General features: G+C 37.8%; 1 protein-coding gene across 28 annotated transcripts in view; it reads left to right on the forward strand.

The window, feature by feature from the left end:
* ZHX3 (zinc fingers and homeoboxes 3) overlaps nt 1-20,683 on the forward strand; it is a 148,351-nt gene that overhangs the window by 39,866 nt on the left and 87,802 nt on the right. For 11 of the 28 annotated variants that reach the window (XM_007474333.3, XM_056811885.1, XM_007474332.3 and 8 more), the window contains exon 3: nt 13,717-13,844. The exons of 6 other annotated variants lie outside the window; for them this stretch is intronic. The gene's annotated coding sequence lies outside the window, so the exon portion shown is untranslated. Of the gene's footprint in view, nt 1-1,552; nt 1,669-2,808; nt 2,870-13,716; nt 13,845-20,683 lie in introns of those variants that run through there. 11 more of the 28 variants (XM_056811893.1, XM_056811895.1, XM_056811892.1 and 8 more) reach the window with 3 other exon arrangements.

The following is a 20,683-nucleotide window of genomic DNA, read 5'->3' on the forward strand; positions in this document are numbered from 1 at the left end:
CATTGAGGTGATTTGATTATGTTAATGAACTAACCCCAAGGTGGAATAGATGAGACCTAGTGTGTTTCCCACAAAAACTCTTATTAAAATGGGACCTCAAATTCCTGTCCTTCACACCTAACACTACCATCTCCACTGGTTCCAAGTGCTCCCAACTTTAAACCATAGTTACATGAGTGCTACTTTGCCTGTCTTTTCCCAAACTCTTCCTGCTGTTTGCCTTCACCCTATCTCTCACCTCATACCATCTGCCTCTGTACCCCTTTTCACCATTTGCCTCTGTACTTTCTATGCTATTCACACCCACACCCACTATGGTTTATTAAAGGGTGATTTTTTTTGCTGCCATCATAATCTTTTCCAGAGATTATGCTCCATTTCATAATTTCATAAATTAATTAGCAATTCAAACATGAATGTGAGATTGGCCCCACACCCAGCCAAACTAATTCACCCAACCAAAGACATCCCCCTTCAAGTCATTCCAACCAAGAGTATCCAGAATTTCCAAATATTTGCTGACCATTAATACCTCATGTCCTAGTACTACCTCAGTTTCAACTTGTTCCAAACAAAACCTGCATTTCATTCAAAACCTGTTCTTTTTCTTAATTTCTCTATTTATGGCACCATTCTTCTTTTGTTCCCATTATTTTCACTTCCAGACATAAAAATTATATTCCTTCCTTCCTTTCTACTCCTACCATCCTATTTTATTCTCTCATTACTTCTCAACTGGACTATTGCAATAGCCTTAAATTGGTCTCCCTAATTTTGTTTTCTTCAAATATCAATGAATGATATAGACAGTATATGGGAGTTGACTAGAAATATGTGGCATAAAAGTTTGTCACCCTTCAGAGAATTTAGTCATTAATTTATCTGACCTTATCTATCATCTAGCCTTCAAATGATAGACATAGTCCATTGCTGGGCCATTCTGATAGCTTTTTTAGTTTGGTGTAGAAACTGACAATTTGCAAACCTAAGTCATTTCTATACTACAATGAACTATCTCAGTAAAACTTTTGTGATAGTTGTCTTTTACATTTTACAAAACAGCCTTTTTAATTCCCAGTTCTGACCCATACCATTTCATACTACTCTGGTAAGGGATTGAACTGTGGGCCTTCAAAATTTCAGAAATTGGAGGTGTGACATGAAATAATTTTTTTTAGTTCAGTAATATTTTTTCCAATTACATGTAAAAATAATTTTTAGCATTTATCCTCCAATATTTTGAGCCTCCTCCCCCTCTCCTCCCTACTTCCTGAGACAGTAAGCAATTTAATGCTATACATGTGCTATCATACAAGACGTATTTTTATGTTCATCATGTGGAAGAAAACATATCTCACACACACACAAAGAAAATAAAATGAAGGATGATATGCTTTAATCTACATTCAGATTCCATCAGTTCTTTGGTGTTGGATAGAATTTTTCATCATAAGACCTTAAGTCTTGTATCATTATGTTGCTGATAATAACTAAGTCATTCATAGTTGATCACTGTACAATATTAATGTTATTATATACATTGTTCTCCTAGTGTTGTTCACTTCACTTTGCATCACTTCACGTAAGTCTTTCTGAAATCATTCTGCTCAGAAGAGTATCGTAGAGGGTATTGTGTTTTCTCACCTTAGAACTTGAGTAGAAATAAAAGTAAGAAAAACAAAATCAAAGGCACCTTTACAAAGAAAAGTCAACAACTTTTTAGCATTTTTATTTATATTATTGTAGTAATTGTGCATGTTAGTGTTCTTTTTTGCTCACGCTATACAAATCTTCATGTTTCTCTGAATTCCTCATATTGGTTTTTTGTTATAGCATTCCATCATATCCATATGTTGTAATTAGTTCAACCATTCCTATAATAATAAGTAGCTACTTTATTTTCATTTTTTACTACTACAAAATGTTTTTGCTTTTAAAATTGATTTTGATGGCAAGTTTCAATATAGGTTGTTTTGTTTTGTTTTTTAATACACGGAGGAAACTTGTCATCTACACTAGTAGGAATCCCTTATGAATTGGTTGAGGTTTCTGGATCAACCTGCTAAGGATCTCTTCTTTGACTTGTATATGATGAGGAATTAAGTCTATTGTATAGAGCTCTTCTCTTTACTGAAGTTCATTGCCATAGGCTTTAACTTATTTTATGTAAAAGGAAGCTGTTATTAAACCTGCATTTAATTATTTTGGAACTAGTTAAAATCTAACATAGAGGTATATTGTTTGAGGTTGCACCAAATAAATTGTTTGCAGCCATTTTACATTTTGGAAAGCATGAAGGGTGTGGGGGGGGATGGGTGTGTGTGTGGAGGGGGGGGTTAGTGACCCATCTAACTTTTAGAAATTTTTTTATTTGGGTTGCATGTTTGCTTGTTCTTTCTCTGTATTTTTAAGCTATTGGAGCCTTAAGTCTTCTTAAGACAGTTTTGGTGTTAATTTATTTGATATGGGTAACTTTAAAAGAAAATATTTAAAGTCTAGATTAATTTCTATGGTGATATTAATCAATCACAAAGTAATTATAACTCTTTAAGGTATCAGTATAATACAACAATATCTCCATTTTAAGAATAAGAAAACACTTTGGGGGATTTATTGTCTTAGTTTAAAAAGCAAAACCATATTTCAGGAAGTTGGCCACAAAAAAATAACTGCCTTTGTAATCTGTATAATTTTTCATATTTTTATTTCAAAATCCGTCACTTCAATCATTTAGAAAATGGAAATAAGGCCAAAATTAAGTAAATATCTAACTTAATCCTATCTTTTCTTTCTTCCATGATACTAAAGCAAATGTAAGGAAGTAACATCAAGAGGACTGGCTTATACATAACTAAGTTTTTGAAATTAGGTAACTTCAATCAACTCCCATATACTATCTATATCATTATTTTGATGTTTTGTATATTGCTTGATATTATTAGTCATCTTTTATGTATATAGGTCTTATTTACTCAATTTTATTGTTCATTTTGGGGAGCAGTAACTACTTCTTATGTATATCCTCCATAGTGATTATATATTACCTTATATAGAACTTCTTTTTCAGTACTTTAAAAAATCTGTGACTTAATATTTCCTAAATATGAAATATTCCTTCTGTCAACACAGATCACAATTCCTCAATGTTTTAAATGGTCTTAAAATTTTTTAATACAAATCATAAAGAAGTTAGAGTATAGCATTTGGTCTGCTTGGTCTACTCTCGTGTTCTACTCCCTTCTCCATCTTGTAGTGTCAGGTTGGGCCCCTTGGGAAAAGGTGGGTTCACACTTCTAAAACTATGTATGTGTTTAACTTGATTATCATTATCCAAATGATATGATGACCTTAAAACAAAGATATTTACTAAAATGGTTCTGTAAGAATAGTAGCAAATGATCTCCCTTTAAGCCTGGGATGTCTTCAAAAAATATCAATAGGAAGAGTAAATGCATAAGGAGTTCACAAATGGAGAAGCATGTACCTAGGGAGGACATAGTCAAAGCGTATTTGAGTAGGGGCAATTCATGCCTGTAAAGTTCCAAGTCCTTTCTTGCCTTTCTCTTGCCACATTGCTGCACTGCTGTCAGATGCTGCTGCTCCATTGGATACTCCATATGATACTACTTTGCTATAGTCACCATTGTTTCTAATTTGGGGCCTAGCTGACATGCCAGGTACTACCATGCACTTTTTAAAGAACCAGAGCTATTGTATACCCTGAGACTAGCAGGAATCTTAGCTCCAGCACCTGTTTTCTCCCAGTTCCAGGACTCTCACTCACCACTCTAGCTAACTCAATTTCATATGATATGGCCACATTCTTCTGCTGCAAGTCTCTATTGCCCATTGCAGGAGTCGATTAAGTAATCCTTTTTCTTTCTCCAAAATGGAGAAGGAAAAAGATAAGAGTAAACTATCAGAAGGCTTGTTAAGTTCTCCCTTTACAGCTGGCTATCTTCTCAGCTGATTCCACAGCTTGATTGCCAGAAAGGTCAACTCTTTAGGGTTTCCCCCAACCCCAAATAATGTGGCTGGTCCTTCAACCACTAGGTTCTTAATCTTTATTAGCTGTCCTTCCCTAATAGCTAGTGCCCCATAATGCTGTGTTGGAAGGCTGATTCAGATACAGGCTAAGCTATAAATCAATGTGAGGACTTGAGCCTCTGCCTTGCCCCCCTAGGGTATGATTGAGAGTCTCAGACATTAAGGAGGCCTTCTATTTTATGATAAGCCTCTCTGCACTTAGCTGGGCTATTTAGACAATGGTTTTTCACCAGGTTCATACTTTCCTAACTTTCCCAACTTGATAGTTATCTGGGAGAATTTGCACCATAAGACATTGCTCCTGCTGGACCTGTCCCATGATTATCTCAAATGGCATGTGGTTTTGCTAGGTGTATGGTCTTTGCTGGACATGTGGGTGGGCTGAGTTGTTTCTTCTCCCCTTTGTTCTTAGTCCTTTGTTCTCAAGTTGTTGTGTGGGTGAAGAGGTGCACCCCTGGGATTCAGGAAGGATACCTTTTGCAAGAATGCAAGACTCCAAAACTTAGCTTAAAAATAAAAAGAGAAATTTATTAATTTAGAGAGTAATGTTGAGAATGGCCAGAAGGATGGTACAGGTGGAACAGCAAGATGGAAGACTGCTCCTTGGGAGGACAGCATGGATGGAAAGGCTGTCCCCCAGACGACATCAGTTCTGGGGATTTTATACTCTTTACAACAGATGCTGTGTCATGGTGTGGATGTGACTCTAGAGTGGTAAACCCTCAGGCATTCAGTCAGGGGTTTGGTCATCTGACTGGGGTCAGCCTGGAGACATAGGGAATGACCTTCATAAAGATTCCTTAGTTTTAGGAAACAGACAGATGTCTGAGATGCAGCCTGATAGAATTGAGGTGTAGCCTGGAGGTGCATCTCTCTGTCCATCTTAAATCTAAAGGAGGATCAAAGGAGGACAACCATTTCACAAGGATGTAAGGGAGCAAAGGAATTTCACTGATAATAGTTTGCCTGAGCTTCTGGGGGTGCAATGCCCACGTCAAAGTGACTCTCCCTAAGTCTTGCTCCGTCAGTCCCATAGTCCCTTCCTAGTGTAACACTACTGGACAGAAAAGAGTTCTAGTCAACTTTTCCTTTTTTGCTTTGGAAAGAGCCCTCAATTGGTACATTAATTCTTCATTATAAGGCATTGGGTTCTGCCATTGCTCTTTCAAGTCAATTTAGCAAGAATTTATTAAGTACCTAACTATATGCCAGGCATTGGGCTAAACCCTGGGGATATAAAACTAAAAGTGCTTGCCTTTTACTGGAAGAAAACAGCATCTACACAAATAGATAAAATATACACAAAGTAAATACAAAATAATTTTAGGAGTGAGATGACACTAATAGCATATTAAAAATTAAGAAAGATCTTTAATAGGAAAACTGGCAACTGACTTGAGCTCCAAATCCAGCTTTTTATTTGACTGTACTATCCTGAGTTAATGAAGTCCTGAAAGGAGCAGTGGAGTCCACAGGTTTTTTCCCCTCTACAATTCTTTTTAAAAAGTAAAAGCTCTAACATAGCTTCTTTGGATTGATTGGAGTGGGAAAGCCTTCAGGGTCTTTTTCTTGAAATAAAATTTGTTTCTTCATGTAATGTATATTCCTTTTGTAGAAAGAGATTCCTTGCCTTGGGCCAGGTTCTTTAGGATACTGAGCCAAAACTACCCTGGCTAACCCATACCTTCAGGCTTAAATCTGTCTTTCTATCTAGAAGCTTCACTCTCTCTTGGACTTAGAGGTTCCTTATAATTCTCTATCAAATGCTTTTGAGTTTACACATCTTTCATTTTTCATTTCTAAAATTCCTTCTCTATTCCATACAAAAGAAGAGGAGGAACATGTTAATCTAGGGAGCAAGGCCCTTACTTTCTGGTTGCCTAGCCACATTTCTGCCTTCATTATGTATATATGGCTGTTAAAAATCTGTAAGACTGATCAATTGATTCAATGGAGAGGTGTTACTCTCTGTTATTATGGAAGTAGGGGCATAGAACACCCCTTTAACACATTGTTCCCTATGGTTTTATGTATTTAAGCAGTTTCTCCAACTAGATCATAAATATTACAAGGGGATATGCCCTATACTATTTTTGTATTTCCTCTAGTTTCTAATATAGTCTTGGCACATCCTAGGTCCTTAAAAATACCATGACACAGCAGAGATTCTTTTAGTAATAATGACAGATCAAAGTGGGGAAAGAAATGTTTGTTATAAATTGCTATTTTACTATGCTTCTATTATGAAGTTTTAGAGTAACTTAATGCATGATTTTCTCAGTTCATCCAACTACTCTTAGCCATTGTTTAGAGTAATTTATTCTTTTTTTTTTAACTTATTTAGAAAATTTTATTTAATTAGTTAATTTAGAATATTTTTTCATGGTTGCAAGATTCATGTTATTTCCCTCCCCTCTCCCTTTCCCCCTCCTGTAGCTGACATGCAGTTCCACTGGATTTTACATGTGTCCTTGATCAAGACCTATTTCCATATTATTAATATTTGCAGTAGGGTGATCATTTAGAGTCTACATCCCCAGTCATATCCCCATGGAACCATGTGATCAAGCGATTGTTTTTCTTCTGTGTTTCCACTCCCACAGTTCTTTCTCTGAATGTGGATAGTGTTCTTTCTCATAAGTCCCTCAGAATTGTTCTGGGTCATTGCATTGCCACTAATGGAGAAGTCCATTACGTTCGATTGTATCTCAGTGTATCAGTCTCTGTGTACAATGTTCTCCTGGTTCTGCTCCTCTCACTCTGCATCACTTCCTGGAGGTCGTTCCAGTCTCCATGGAATTCCTCCACTTTATTATTCCTTTTAGCACAATAGTATTCCATCCCCAACATATACCACAATTTGTTCAGCCATTCCCCAATTGACGGGCATCCCCTCATTTTCCAATTTTTGGCCACCACAAAGAGTGCAGCTATGAATATTCTTGTACAAGTCTTTTCCCCTATGATCTCTTTGGGATACAAACCCAGCAGTGCTATGGCTGGATCAAAGGGTAGACAGGCTTTTATCGCCCTTTTAGCATAAGAACCATGAATTTAATGAAAATGATCTCTTAGCAGTTAGAGGCAGACATGGTAACATCATCAGCAACAAATGATCCCCCACAGCAGGACAGTAACAATTACAAAAGGTGGTGTCAAAAGGGCACAGAAGACTTTAGAGAGTACCAGTGGGAGAGGGTAACAATGGTGCATCTCAGGCACTCTGATGGGGCTATGCTCTTGATGATGCTGAAGTGATTCTCCATTTCTTTTTTTTTATTCTTTTTTTAAATATATTTTATTTGATCATTTCCAAGCATTATTCGTTAAAGACATAGATAATTTTCTTTTCCTCCCCCCCCCCACCCCCCATAGCCAACGCGTAAGTCCACTGGGCATTAGATGTTTTCTTGATTTGAACCCATTGCTTTGTTGATAGTATTTGCATTAGAGTGTTCATTTAGAGTCTATCCTCTGTCATGTCCCCTCAACCTCTGTATTCAGGCAGTTGCTTTTTCTCGGTGTTTCCACTCCCATAGTTTATCCTTTCCTTATGAATGGTGTTTTTTTCTCCTAGATCCCTGCAAGTTGTTCAGGGACATTACACCGCCACTAATGGAGAAGTCCATTACGTTCGATTATACCACAGTGTATTAGTCTCTGTGTACAATGTTCTCCTGGTTCTGCTCCTCTCGCTCTGCATCACTTCCTGGAGGTTGTTCCAGTCTCCATGGAACTTCTCCACTTTATTATTCCTTTTAGCACAATAGTATTCCATCACCAACATATACCACAGTTTGTTCAGCCATTCCCCAATTGATGGGCATCCCCTCGTTTTCCAGTTTTGGGCCACCACAAAGAGCGCAGCTATGAATATTTTTGTACAAGTCTTTTTGTCCATTATCTCTTTGGGGTACAGACCCAGCAGTGCTATGGCTGGGTCAAAGGGTAGATATTCTTTTGTTGCTCTTTGGGCATAGTTCCAAATTGCCCTCCAGAATGGTTGGATCATTTCACAGCTCCACCAGCAATGAATTAATGTCCCTATTTTGCCACATCCCCTCCAGCATTCATTACTTTCCTTTGCTGTTATGTTAGCCAATCTGCTAGGTGTGAGGTGATACCTCAGAGTTGTTTTGATTTGCATCTCTCTGATTATAAGAGATGTAGAACACTTCTTCATGTGCTTGTTAATAGTTTTGATTTCTTTATCTGAGAACTGCCTATCCATTTCCCTTGCCCATTTATCAATTGGAGAATGGCTTGATTTTTTGTACAATTGATTTAGCTCATTATAAATATGAGTAATTAAACCTTTGTCAGAGGTTTCTATGAAGATTTTTTCCCAATTTGTTGTTTCCCTTCTGATTTTAGTTATATTGGTTTTGTTTGTACAAAAGCTTTTTAGTTTGATGTAGTCAAAATTATTTATTTTACATTTTGTGATTCTTTCTATATCTTGCTTGGTTTTAAAGCCTTTCCCCTCCCAAAGGTCTGACATGTATACTATTCTATGTTTACCCAATTTACTTATGGTTTCCTTCTTTATGTTTAAGTCACTCACCCATTTTGAATTTATCTTGGTGTAGGGTGTGAGGTGTTGATCTATTCCTAGTCTCTCCCACACTGTCTTCCAATTTTCCCAGCAGTTTTTATCGAATAGTGGATTTTTGTCCCAAAAGCTGGGATCTTTGGGTTTATCGTATACTGTCTTGCTGAGGTCGCTTTCCCCCAGTCTATTCCACTGATCTTCCTTTCTGTTTCTTAGCCAGTACCAAATTGTTTTGATGACTGCTGCTTTGTAATATAGTTTTAGGTCAGGGACTGCAAGGCCCCCATCATGTGTGTTTTTTTTCATTATTTCCCTGGATATCCTTGATCTTTTGTTCTTCCAAATGAACTTTGTTATAGTTTTTTCTAAATCAGTGAAGAAGTATTTTGGTAGTTCAATGGGTATGGCACTAAATAGATAAATAAGTTTGGGTAGGATGGTCATTTTTATTATATTGGCTCGTCCTATCCATGAGCAGTTAATGTTTTTCCATTTGTTCAAGTCTAGTTTTAGTTGTGTGGTGAGTGTTTTGTAGTTGTGTTCATATAGTTCCTGTGTTTGTCTTGGGAGATAGATTCCTAGGTATTTTATTTTGTCTAAGGTGATTTTGAATGGGATTTCTCTTTCTAGTTCTTGCTGCTGAGCTGTGTTGGAGATATATAGAAAAGCTGATGATTTATGTGGGTTTATTTTGTATCCTGCAACTTTGCTAAAGTTGTTGATTATTTCAATTAGCTTTTTGGTTGAATCTCTAGGATTCTTTAAGTAGACCATCATGTCATCCGCAAAGAGTGATAACTTGGTCTCCTCCTTGCCTATTTTGATGCCTTCAATTCCTTTATCTTCTCTAATTGCTACTGCTAGTGTTTCTAGTACAATGTCAAATAGTAGAGGTGATAATGGGCATCCTTGTTTCACTCCTGATCTTATTGGGAATGCATCTAGTTTATCCCCATTGCAGATGATATTAGCTGTTGGTTTTAGATATATACTGTTTATTATTTTTAGGAATGACCCTTCTATTCCTATGCTTTCTAGTGTTTTTAATAGGGATGGGTGTTGTATTTTATCAAAGGATTTTTCTGCATCTATTGAGATAATCATGTGGTTCTTGCTAGTTTGCTTGTTGATGTGGTCAATTATGTGGATGGTTTTCCTAATGTTGAACCAGCCCTGCATCCCTGGTATGAATCCTACTTGATCATGGTGAATGATCCTTCTGATCACTTGCTGGAGTCTTTTTGCTAGTATCCTATTTAAGATTTTTGCATCTATATTCATTAGGGAGATTGGCCTATAGTTTTCTTTCTCTGTTTTTGACCTGCCTGGTTTTGGAATCAGTACCATGTTTGTGTCGTAAAAGGAGTTTGGTAGAACTCCCTCTTTGCTTATTATGTCAAATAGTTTGTGTAGTATTGGGATTAACTGTTCTCTGAATGTTTGATAGAATTCACAGGTGAATCCATCAGGCCCTGGGGATTTTTTCTTAGGAAGTTCTTTGATGGCTTGTTGGATTTCAATTTCTGATATGGGATTATTTAGGAATTCTATTTCCTCTTCTGTTAGTCTAGGCAGTTTGTATTTTTGTATATATTCATCCATTTCTCCTAAATTGGTGTATTTATTGCCATATAATTGGGCAAAGTAATTTCTAATGATTGCCTTAATTTCCTCTTCATCAGAGGTGCTGTCCCCCTTTTCATCTTAATGCTGTGAATTTGCTTTTCTTCCTTCCTTTTTTTAATTAGATTGACCAGTACCTTGTCTATTTTGTTTGTTTTTTCAAAGTACCAGCTTCTTGTCTTATTTATTAAATCAATAGTTCTATCACTTTCGATTTTATTAATTTCTCCCTTAATTTTTAGGATTTCTAATTTGGTTTTCTGCTGGGGGTTTTTAATTTGATCGCTTTCCAGTTTTTTCATTTGCATTTCCAAATGATTGATCTCTGCTCTCCCTTGTTTGTTAATATAAGCATTCAGGGATATGAATTTACCTCTGATTACTGCTTTGGCTGCATCCCAAAAGGTTTGAAAGGATGTTTCGCCATTGTCATTTTCCTCGATGAAATTATTAATTGTTTCTATGATTTCTTCTTTAACTAAACGGTTTTGGAGTATCATATTGTTTAATTTCCAATTGGTTTTAGATTTGGTTTTCCATGTACCATTACTAATCATTATTTTTATTGCCTTGTGATCTGAGAAGGCTGCATTCATTATTTCTGCTTTTCTGCATTTGTGTGCTATGTTTCTGTGACCTAATGTATGGTCAATTTTTGTGAATGTGCCATGTGGTGCTGAGAAGAAGGTGTATTCCTCTTTATCCCTATTTATTTTTCTCCATATGTCTATTAATTCTAATTTTTCTAAGATTTCATTCACTTCTTTTACCTCTTTCTTATTTATTTTTTGATTTGATTTATCTAAATTTGATAATGGTTGGTTTAAGTCTCCCACTAGTATGGTTTTATTGTCTATTTCTTCCTTCAATTCTCCTAGTTTCTCCATTAGAAATTTGGGTGCTATATTATTTGGTGCATACATATTGATTAATGATATTTCCTCATTGTCTATAGTCCCTTTTAACAAAATATAATTACCTTCCCTATCCCTTTTGATCAGGTCTATTTTTGCATTGGCTTTATCGGATATCATGATTACCACTCCTGCCTTCTTTCTATCAGTTGAAGCCCAGAAGGTCTTACTCCATCCTTTAATTCTGACCTTGTGGGTGTCAACCCGCCTCATGTGTGTTTCTTGAAGACAACATATGGTAGGGTTTTGGATTCTAATCCATTCTGCTATTCGTCTACGTTTTATGGGTGAGTTCATCCCATTCACGTTCAAAGTTATGATTGTCATTTGTGGACTCCCTGGCATTTTGATTGCCTTCCCTAATTCTAACCTTTTCTTCTTCGGCTCTACCTTTTAGTCCAGTGATTTACTTTGAAACAGTCCCCCTTGTCCCCTCCCTTGATGTTTCCCTTTTTAGTCCCTCCCTTTTTGTTCCCTCCCCTTCCCCCCTCTCTTTCCCTCCCTTTTTGTTCTCCCTCCCCCCCTCCCCCCCTTGGTTTTTCCCTTCTCCTTACCCTTGTTGGGTAAGATAGAATTCAAGATCCCAATGGATCTGGATGTTTTTCCCTCTCAGAGTTGATTTCCCTGAGATTGAGGTTTAAGTAAACCCCCCCCCCTCTTCCTCTCCTTCTTATAGGAGTTTTCTTCCCCTCCCCTTCCCATATGAATCTTTGTGTGAGATTGATTATTCTATTTGGTCTTTCTTTACCCCCTATTTATACATTACATTTTCCCCACATATTAGTATACATAGGTTGATATAAATGTAGTCCTTATAGAAGAGAGTTTGAGTAAAAGAAGAAGATAACATTTTCCCCTTTCCTTAATATTTACCTTTTCAGGTATTCCTTGCTCTTTGATTTTCGGTATCAAACTTTCCACAGAGCTCTGGTCTTTTCTTTGCAAAAAGTTGGAAGTCTTCTATTTTGTTGAATGCCCATACTTTCCCTTGGAAGTATATAGTCAGTTTTGCTGGGTAGCTGATTCTTGGTTGGAGACCCAGCTCTCTTGCCTTTCTGAAGATCATGTTCCATGCCTTACGATCATTCAGAGTAGAACTTGCAAGGTCTTGTGTGACCCTGATTGGCATTCCTTTATATCTAAATTGTCTTTTTCTGGCTTCCTGTAGGATTTTTTCTTTTGTTTGATAGCTTTGGAATTTGGCAATTACATTCCTGGGAGTTGTCTTTTGGGGGTTTAGTGTAGAAGGTGTTCTGTGAGCTCTGTCAGTGGCTGTATTGCCCCCTTGTTCTAGAATCTCTGGGCAATTTTCTTTGATTATATCTTGTATCACCATGTCCAGTTTGGTGTTTATTTCTGGCTTTTCTGGGAGTCCAATTATTCTTAAATTATCCCTTCTCCCCCTATTTTCCAGATCTATCACCTTGTCGGTGAGATATTTTATGTTCTCTTCTAATTTCTTGGTATTTTGGCTTTGCTTTATTAATTCTTGCTCTTTTACACGATCGTTGTCTTCCAGCTGCCTGATTCTGGCCTTTAAAGCCTGGTTTTCCTTTTCAGTTTCATCATACCGGTTTTGTAGATGCGTGAATTTCTTTTGCATTATTTCCAACTTTTCCTCCCAGAAGGCTTCCATCTTTTTTGTCATTTCTGTTTCAAATTCTTCATAGGTTTGTGGAGAGTTTCCATTTCCTTTGGAAGGTTTTGGAGCATTTTCTTTTATATTATCTTCTATCTGCTCTGTATTTTGTATTTTGGCTCCATAGAATGTGTCCAAAGTCGCCCCTTTCTTCTTATTTTTCTTGGTATTTTGGGGCTTCTGTGCTTCTGTGGAGTTTTCCATCTCTGAATGTGGAGGATTGGCTTTTCTTGTCTCTGTCTGGTGTTCAGAGGCTTTAGTCCTGGGCAGATGGTTCTATGACTTTCCCTGGGTTAAACTGAATATGCCTCACTGGAACTGGAATGGAAGGGTCGGACCACGTTGCTTTCAGGAAGTTGCCTTCAGAATCGCTGGCCGTGAGGCTGTTTCGTTTGGCCTGCGGGGGGATGGGCTGCAGCTAACCCAAGCTCCGAGAGCAGGGACTTTCACTGAGACTTGGATAGCAGGATCCAGCCCGTGAGGCTGTCTTTCCCGCCCTGAGGGTTGCTGTTGTTTCGACCAGCTCTCTGTAGCGGGAGCCCCAGGCAGTAACTTTCACCGGGACTGTAGAAGGCCCTGAGGGTTCTGCTCTCTGAGCCCAGCCGGCAGGGCTGCGGCTTCCGGGAGCCTTGGACTCTGCGCTCCTACCCCTGAGGTCCGAGTGATCTCGGGTTCTGGCTTTTGAGGGGAGCCGTACCTTTTGAACCGGGTCCAGGTCCAGGAGGAGGGTTCCCAGGGTCTGTGCTGTTGATCGTTTTGAATTTTGGCGCCTTAGGAGCTTATAGTTTGAGATCGGTCGGGAAGGTTTTTCCGGAGATCTGAACTTGAGCTTTCTCTAAGCCGCCATCTTAACCAGAAGTAGAGTAATTTATTCTTTAATGGAATAAACTATCTCAGAATCTTTGTTACTTTCTAGCTGATCAAAGTCATCCTTTTTCTAGGCAATGTTAATGAAAACTAGTGCTGAGACTGCAGATGTTTTAGTTGAAAACAACAGAATTCTGATTCACCATCTGCTCTGGTAATGGAACAGATACCTTTTATGACCACCATCTAAAGATGGACATAGGTAAGTTGTATTTGCTTTTTCAAATGATAGACCAAATTCTGTGGCTTTGGAAGCCCTTTCCTTGAGCTTTCAAAAGTAAAATTTATACATTAGTATAAGTAAATATTAAGTTATATTTGAGGAAATTTATTAATATTTTCTTTGAAGCAGTTGAGAAGGTATGAAGTTGTCCCTGGTAGATAAAGCATACCCTACAGCTAAACAGAGCAAGAGTGCTTGAAGATTATTTTAAAATGTTCTCAAAGCATTCTGATGACAAAAAATAAGTTCTAGGATATTAATGATTTACTAAAAATTATTAAACATTTAATTCCATGATAATATTTACTTAAACTTTGACATAATTGAACTTGGCATGCCAATATTTTTTTCCTCATTAGATTTAACACCATCATTTAGTTCAGGAACTTGTGAAATGGGTAAGGTACCTAGTCTTTACTAAGTAAAATTAGAACCACAAGAAGTATATTTGCATACATATATCCAGGATGATTTCAGAAAGAGTATGAAAGACTTACATGAACTGATGTAAAGTGAAATAAGCAGAACCACAGGACATTGTACATAGTAACAGCAACATTTTACAATGATCAAGGACAGTTCTTAGCCACTCTCAACAATACAATGATCCAGGACAGTTCTGAGGGACTTATGACAAGAGTGCTATCCATTTTCCAGAAAAAGAACTGTTAAGAGTTGGAATGCAGATCAAAGCATACAATTTTTCACTTTTGTTTATTTGGGTTTTTAGTTTTATATGAATAATATGGAAATGTTTTGTGTGATAATATATGTATAACTCAAATAAAATTGCTTTCCAAGCTCTGGGAGAAGGGAGGGAGACAGTTTGAATCATATAACTTGAGAAGGCTTATGTAAAAAATAATTACAGGTAATTGGTATAATAAAATATCCTTGCCAAAAATATACTCAGGAAACTTTTGATCTAAAATTTTATCATTGCTCCTCTGCTCAGTAATGTTCTTCAACTTTTCTGGATATAAATTCTTAAAATCATAGAGTGTTAGAGTTAGTGGGACTCTGAAAGATGAGGAAGTTAGGGCTACTTGTTATCAAGTGAGTTGGTTGGGATCACACTGCTAATCAGTAATTAATTCAGTATTAAATCCTTTTCTGTTATCTAAAATTTCCTTATAATTTAGAGTGTTCTGTCTTGTCCTCCACTGTTAACATTGAATGTTATGAGAACTTAAGAAGTCTCCAGCATGATGAGTAAATCACTGGTAGTAAACTTATAGAAGGACATAGATAAAACTGAGAATAAGACTATATAGCAAGTGATTAAAGATGAGAATAAATATCTCAAAAAAAGTTGAGATCTTGGGCATGAAATGGTAGTGCCTTACACTGTTGGAAGAATTCGTTTTATGGAAAAGGGGATGGAGAGAGAGGGAATAAACATTTATATTGTGCTGTGTAATTAGGATTTTGCTCCTCAAAACTCTCTTTCCCAGCTTCCCATGTTCCTTCTCACATTACATGCTAACATAGGGAAGATGTAAGTTTTGTATAATTCTGCCCTCCCCCCTCCCTCTCCCTCTCACTCTCTCCCTCTCTTTCTCTCTCTCCCTCTCTCTCTCCCTCTCCTCAGCTGGTGGAGGTTGAGTGAGTGCCAGGCAGGAGAATTTTCTCAGGTGGTGTTTACTCAGGCTTTTACTTTTGGTTTTTTTATTTTCTTCTACTTCAAGTGATTATTAATAAATCTTATAAAATATTATACTTGGAGTTATTGGATATTAATGTAAATCTTACAGTGCCTACTATATGCCAGGAACTATGCTAATTATATCAAGAAGTAAAGCTGAGGGAGTCATGCCCTCATAGCAGGTGGGCACTTCAGCCACCCAAATCCACAACCTCAGAGCAGTCCTCTGCTCTTCTTCCTTATCCTACATGTTCAGTCAGTTGCCTTATTTTGTCTAATTTCTCTCCTCTACGCTGCTCACAATTTTTTCCCTTCTATTCACACAGTCATAACCCTAATTTATTCCCTTATCACTTCTCCTCTGAACAATTGTAACAACCTCTTAATTGAGCTTCCTGCTTCAAATCACTCATCTCTAAATGTCCTTCACCCAACTACTAAAATTATTTTTTTAATGCAGATGTAACCCCATTGCTCACTTGTGTAATTAATTTTATTGGCTTCTTATCACCTCTAGGAAGCAGTATGGCACAGGGGAAAGAGTTCTGGCTCTGGATTTAGAGAATATGGGTTCAAATCTCACGCTTAATACTCCCATCTGTGATCTTGACCAAGTCACTTAACTTCCCTAGGTTTTCATATTCATCATTTTCTTCATCTGTAAAAGAAGGAGACTGGATTAGATGCCTTCTTGATCCCTTCCTGCTCTAGACCATTTTTCTCCATTCTCTTGTTTTATATTTTAAGAGCTCCTCACAATCTTACCCCAACCTACTTCTCCACCTTTATTACATATTATTTCCCTTCATAATGCATTATATTTTTAACCTTCTCACTGTTCTTCATACATGGTTCACTGTACCTTTGCATAGGTTGTGCTGTGCCTTATAGGCACCTCCTTCTAACAAACACATGATTCTTAAAATCCCTAGTTTCTTGCAAAATAGCTCAAGCTCTGTCTTCATCATAAAACCTGATTCCAGAGTCGTAGACTTTGCTGTCAATTATCTTGCATTTATTTTTCATGTATTTTGCATATGTTATGCAAATCATAATATTTTGCATATTAACATATGTACATGTTGTAACCTCCAGAAGAATGTAAGCTCTTTGAGGGCAAGACTTTCTTTTCTGTCTTTGTATCTCTATTGTCTGATACATAGGTAATTAATAGATATTGATTGATTATCTGGAATGTCAAATCCTTGAAACAACTAGCAGACATTTTTGTTTAAAAGGTAGAGGATCTGAAGGGGAGTAATATGAAATAAGCCTGTAAAGGTAGGTTTTCAAGAACTTTAAATGCCAAGCTGTGGAGTTTATATTTTATCCTAGAAATAATAATGACAGTGAAGATTTTTGAGCAGGAGAGTGACATAGTTAGGTCTGTGTTTTAAGATTACTCATTTGGCATCAGCGTGATGGGTGGATTACAGAAGGGAGAGACTAGAAATAAGGGAGACCAGTTAGGAGGCTGTTATAGCAGCTCAAGTGAGGGATAATGAGGATCTTGAGAGTATAGAAAAGAAGATGGATATGAAGGATGTTGAAAGAGTGTTTATAAAACTTGGAGACTGGTTAGTTATTAGTGTTGTCATAGTGAATAATCAGAGATGACTGAGGTTATAAAACTGGACAGATAGTTCCCTCCCCAAAAATATAAATGTTTAGAGAAGGGGTTGGTTTATAGGAATATAAGGATTTCCATTTTGGATATATTAGGTTTGAGATATCAGTCAGAGAACCAGATGGAGACGCTCAGCAGATAGTTGGTAATATGAGAGGTAGCATTTAGGAGAAAGACTCAAGGTAGATAGATTTGGTAATCATTTAAATAAAGATAAAAATTGAGCACATGTGAGCTGATGATATTGTAGAAAGTGTAAATCTTGAAATTTCTCAGACTTGTGAATGTTAAAAATTTCCACATTGGGGAATTCTCCATTGGAACAATTCCCCACTGGGAACATTCCACATTTGAATGTGAGAACTCTACTTGGATCAGAAATGGGAGGACCTCTACTCCACCCTTACTTAAGACTGCTTTAGGGGAAAAAACTCCTTGCTAAACAATGAGGGTACTTGGGCCCATACTTATTATGAGGCAAAAAGTTCCTTAAGCCATGCCTATTTTTAGAATTAATACAATGGGGTGCTAAGTACCTATTAAAGGTCAGGCAACTTGTAAACTTGCCAGGAGCAAAGAGGTGAAAACTTATTCAGAAGTTTTTTCTGGTTCAAACTTACTAAAGGGATTAGTCAACCCAGCAGTGTTTTTTCTGATTCAAACTTACTAAAGGGATTAGTTGACCCAGCAGTGAATTCAGAATGGACTATCCCTTGGAAAACGTCAACTGTGATTGGTAGATGGAAGAACTTAGGGGAGGTGACATAGGAGAAAACCCCCTATATAAGAAAAAGCAGAATCTCTTATGAAGAAATACTTTTGGACAAGCTCTTGAGGAGAGGCTCTTGAGAAGGAAATCTCTTGGAGGACAATCTCTAAGGAGGTCTCGCTGGAGCTCCTCTGAGGGGACTCTGTCCCTCTGGAGGCTCTTGAGAGAGGCCCTTTGAAACAGTCTCTGGCTGGAAGGCTCTTTGAGGAGGACTCTGGCTGTAACTCTCTCTGAGGAGACTCTGTCACTAGAATCCTTGCTTAGACAGACCTTGTGGTGAGTGATAAAAGACTGACTGACTGATCTCTCTCTCTTAAGACTCAGGTCTAGGCCATGTTGGCTTAAGGCCCTTCATACTTATTCCTTTCTTACTCTTTCTCTCTTTCTTTAATTTCTCATTGTATTATTAATTAAAATCTCTATAAAACCCAGTTGACTTGGGTATATTCATAATTGGGAATATTTCCCTGGCGACCACCTTATATTTGATTTAAAACCAAGACACTGTAGTGAAACATATTTTCTGCGGTCACAAATTTACTCACCCACTCTTATATCTACTACAATTTATATCTTCAACTACTTTACTCACTACAGTTTACAACCTTAACTCTTTTAACTGCCACAGTTTATGTCTCCAGCTATTTTAAATGTAACAGTTTATGTCAGACAACTATTTTAAATGTTACAAAAGTGAGAGAAAGAGATGGGAATGGAAAACAGCTTTGAGGGATGCCTACTATTTCAGGAGATAGATGCTGATTCCTCACAAGGGAATGAGGAGGAGTTTTAAACAGGTAGAATTAAGAGAGAGCAGTATGATTGAAGTCGTGGAATGAAAATCAAGTAATATAAAATGAAGATTCACAGTTTCCTATAGAATCCTCTATTTTGCATTCTACTATATATATAAAAATATTCTTTTGGAGTTTCAGTGCTGTATCTTCCCCCAGATCATGTCTCCTGACTGTTTCATGACAAGATGCTCATGGCTCTAGACATTTTCTCTGGCTCTCTCCAGTCTCTGTAATGCTTTCTCTCCTCATCTCCACCTATTAGCTTCCCTGGCTTCAAGTCCCAACTTAAATCCTTTCTTCTATAGGAAGCTTTTCCCAACTCCTTTTAATTTTAGGAAGAGGATCCAGCAAAGGAGATAAGGAGTGATCATATAGGTAGGAGAAAAACCAGGAGAGAGTAGTATCCCGAAAACCTAAAGAGCAAAGAATATCAAAGAAGAGAAAATGATCAATAATATAAAGGACTGCAGAGAGAGAGTTGAGGAGGAGGATTGAGAAAAGCTATTGGAACCAAGATGATGGAGTAAACCAGAACAGCTCCGTGTCACCACAAGAATCCTCTCTGACCAAGATTAAAATATTGCTAAAAAATGAATATAGGAGTGAAAGAACCAACAAAGAGGCAGTGAAACAACTTTCAAGAAAAGAAAAACCCAAAAGATAGGCAAAGAACATCTGGGGCCCTGGGGTGAGAGGAGAGCAGAGCCAGCAAGAGACCATAGCAAGAAGGAAAGAAGCAAGCCAAGAGCAAGCCCCACCCCACATCTACAATCAGAGGTTTGGAACCTAATTCCAAGCCAACATTCAGATTCTGAGATCCTGCCTGTGCAAATAGTGGCACAACCCAACCCATACTCCTTGAAATTTTAAACCTGAGGAGAAGTCTGGAATTCCATCCCAGGACAGTTTGGGCTGAAGGGGGTTTATCCATGTGGGCCCAGAGGGAAGCCAGGAATCTCAGTCTGGGCTTGAGATGAGGACATAGTACACAGTTTTAGGTGGCTGATGGTACTATGGAGAGGTGATCCTCCCAGATCTTTTTGCTTAAAGCTTAGGGCAGAGCTCCAGGACAGGACAATCAAGGGTGTGCCTGATTAGAATCGAGTGCACCATGAGACCAAAAACTTATGCCTTGGCCTGGGGCTAGAATTTTATCAGCCCCTCATGGTCGCCACAATGTAACAAGGGATTCACTTTAAAAGACTGATATATATTAATTTAAGGTCGCCAAGGAATCAGCTATGTAATTCCTAAATGAAAAACTCAAGTCAGCCGTCAGCCTTTTTTGGAGTTTAATTACAATAGGAGTAAGAAAGGAATTAGAGATATAGAGAGAGAGAGAAAGGGGAGAGAAGGGAATAGGGCTTAAATACCCCTTCTGTTTAGGCTGGGCCAAAAGGCCCACGCCCTTAGATAGCTGGGGCAAAGAAAAGAGATCAGTCCCTATTACTCACGTGTCCAAAATGGAGAAACAGTCTCAGAGGCCCCCACCTTCAGCTTCCTTCAGAGCAAGCTTCCTCAGAGCCCAGGAACCACACCGACCAAAAACTCAACCCTCTCCAGTCTCCAGACCCTCCTATCTTTAAGGACACCATCCAAGTTGCCTCCCCTCAGTCCTCACATCTACCAATCACTCTTCATCAATTTCCCTGTCAATGGAGGCTCTCGCTTAACCCAGGACCGCCCAGAGGTTTCTGGCTTTTGCACATGTCTTTTGAAGGTCATATTTTCAAATGATTAAATCTATACTCCTTTGCTACAGCCCTTTCTAAATCCTGTTAACTTGAGTATGGTAGAGATTTAGAAATAATTAAATTTTGATCTAGGCTGCAGCCCTTACTCAATCCTATTAGGACTGAATAGGGTGGAGTATCTCCATTGTATCAATTCTAAAATCAATCAAGACTCAAAGAAATTCCTGTTCTATGCTTAAGCATAGGTCAAAGTCCTTTCCATTGTTCAGCAAAGGGTTTCTGTCCT

The sequence above is a fragment of the Monodelphis domestica genome, chromosome 1, assembly GCF_027887165.1.
Source record: "Monodelphis domestica isolate mMonDom1 chromosome 1, mMonDom1.pri, whole genome shotgun sequence".
In the NCBI taxonomy this organism is placed as follows: Eukaryota; Metazoa; Chordata; class Mammalia; order Didelphimorphia; family Didelphidae; genus Monodelphis; species Monodelphis domestica.